Genomic DNA, 2,242 nt, shown 5'->3' with positions numbered 1-2,242 from the left:
AATTTTCCTTAGGACTTGAGAGATGGCTTGGAAGGATTATGTTTTAACTGCTCAAAATGGACCCTCTGTCACCCATGGCGGAGAAGGCAATGGCACCCCACTCCAGTACTCTTGCCTGGAAAATCCCATTGGTTGGAGGAGCCTGGTAGGGTGCAGTCCATGGGGTCGCTGAGAGTCGGACACGACTGAGCGACTTCACTTTCACTTTTCACTTCCATACACTGGAGAAGGAAATGGCAACCCACTCCAGTGTTCTTGCCTGGAGAATCCCAGGGACGGGGGAGCCTGGTGGGCTGCTGTCTATGGGGTCGCACAGAGTCGGACATGACTGAAGCGACTTAGCAGCAGTCACCCATGGCCTCCTCCTCAGCAGGCCCCAAAACTCTAAGGGAGGTGTGTGCTGAGGTGGCGAGGCCTCTCCTAGCCTTTGGGGTACGTATCAGGATAGGCCACCATGGCCAGGTTTCCCTGCTACCAACACAGGCCACGGGGGCTTCCACTGGCCTGCTCCTGGGACCCTCATCCTGTCACCAGGTCTTAGCCCTGCTTGGGGAGTTGAGGGTATGCAGTGCAGCTGGGTTTCTGTGAGGGAAGAACTTCCTCATTAAAGGAAAGCTGTCGTAGGAGACATGGAGAAGCATTGCTGGGAGAATCTCCAGGAAGGAGGGAGATCCCTGCCCAGAGCTTCCCTGGGGGGCAAACAAATTGGGGGCTCTGGCTGCTTTTATGCTTTTACCTCCAGGAGGGCCAGACTCCTTTTTTGAATCCAAGAGAGATCTATAACCTAGGCTCCTTTATTCAACAAATATTTTGTGAGCGGGTGCTAGGAGCTGGCCTAGGTGCTGGGGATGTATCGGTGAACAAAATGGACAGAAGACTCCATCCCCTCATGGATTTTGCATTCTAGGAATGGGGCAAGACAATGAACATACTACAGGAGAAATGATTGCATTTCTTTAAAAGAGAAATGCCAAGGAAAATGTAAAAGGAGAGAAGAAAAGGAGAGTTGGGAGGATGAGATGTGGGTGGTGGCTGCATTGAATAGGGTGGTCAGGGAGGCCTCATCAAGAAGGTGCCATTGGGCGGCCGAAAAGGCGGTGCGCTGCGAAGGCGGGGCTTCGGTGACACCCTGCGGTCGCTGAGGATCTCGGGTGGTCTGTGAGGATGGCAGGGAGGGGGAAGCTAATTGCGGTGATCGGAGACGAGGACACTGTGACTGGCTTCCTGCTGGGCGGCATAGGGGAGCTTAACAAGAACCGCCACCCTAATTTCCTGGTGGTGGAGAAGGATACTACCATCAATGAGATCGAAGACACTTTCCGGCAGTTTCTAAACCGGGATGACATCGGCATCATCCTTATCAACCAGTACATTGCAGAGATGGTGCGGCACGCCCTTGACGCCCACCAGCGCTCCATTCCGGCTGTACTGGAGATCCCGTCCAAGGAGCACCCGTATGATGCTGCCAAGGACTCCATCCTGTGCAGGGCCAGGGGCATGTTCACGGCTGAAGACCTGCGCTAGAGGACTCCCCTCCGCCTTGCGGCCTCTCCCTGGGCTTGCCATCAGCCCTTCTCTAAGATCTTAGCCTCTGAGTTCCAATTCCCTGCCCCTTCCCATTCTACTGAGAGGCACCAGAGCTGGGGTGCTTCCAGTTGCTGGGGCTCTGCCATTAAAATTAAGGCTGGTTGGGATACAGGAAACCTGAGTGTCTTCTCTCCACTGCCTCTTCCCTGTGCTGTCATTGTTGATGTTAAATTAAAATAACATTCTTGCTTCTCTCCAAAAAAAAAAAAAAAGAAGGTGCCATTGGAGCAAAGGCTCAAAGGAGGTGAAGGAGTAGGCCAGACAGTTATCTGGATGAAGAGTGTTTCAGCCAGAGAAAACAGTCAGTGCAAAGGTCCTAAGGCAGGATGGCCTGGGACATTCCAGGAGCACCAAGGAGGCCAGGGTGGCTAGGGCAGAGGGAGGGGGAGAAAACGAGATATGAGCAGAGGTGCAAGAGGTGGGGCAGATTCTTGTACCCTGTGGTATCCAGGAGATCACTGTCAGTGCCTTGGCTTTTACTTCGAGTAAAATGGGGAGTCACTGTAAGGCTTTGAGCAGAGTGACATCATCTGACTTAGATTTTTTATTTAATTCAATTTAATTTTTATTTTATATTGGCGTATACTTGATTTACAATGTTGTGTTGGTGTCATGTGTACACCTAAGTGATTCAGTTATACATATCCATGTATCC

General features: G+C 51.8%; 1 pseudogene; it reads left to right on the top strand.

Moving 5' to 3' along the window:
• Positions 1 to 1,129: 1,129 nt before the first annotated feature.
• LOC139180862 (V-type proton ATPase subunit F pseudogene) lies at positions 1,130 to 1,703 on the top strand (annotated as a pseudogene).
• The last annotated feature ends 539 nt before the right edge of the window (positions 1,704 to 2,242 follow it).

The sequence above is a fragment of the Bos indicus genome, chromosome X (assembly GCF_029378745.1).
Source record: "Bos indicus isolate NIAB-ARS_2022 breed Sahiwal x Tharparkar chromosome X, NIAB-ARS_B.indTharparkar_mat_pri_1.0, whole genome shotgun sequence".
Classification (NCBI taxonomy): Eukaryota; Metazoa; Chordata; class Mammalia; order Artiodactyla; family Bovidae; genus Bos; species Bos indicus.
This window is presented reverse-complemented; position numbering and strand designations above follow the sequence as displayed.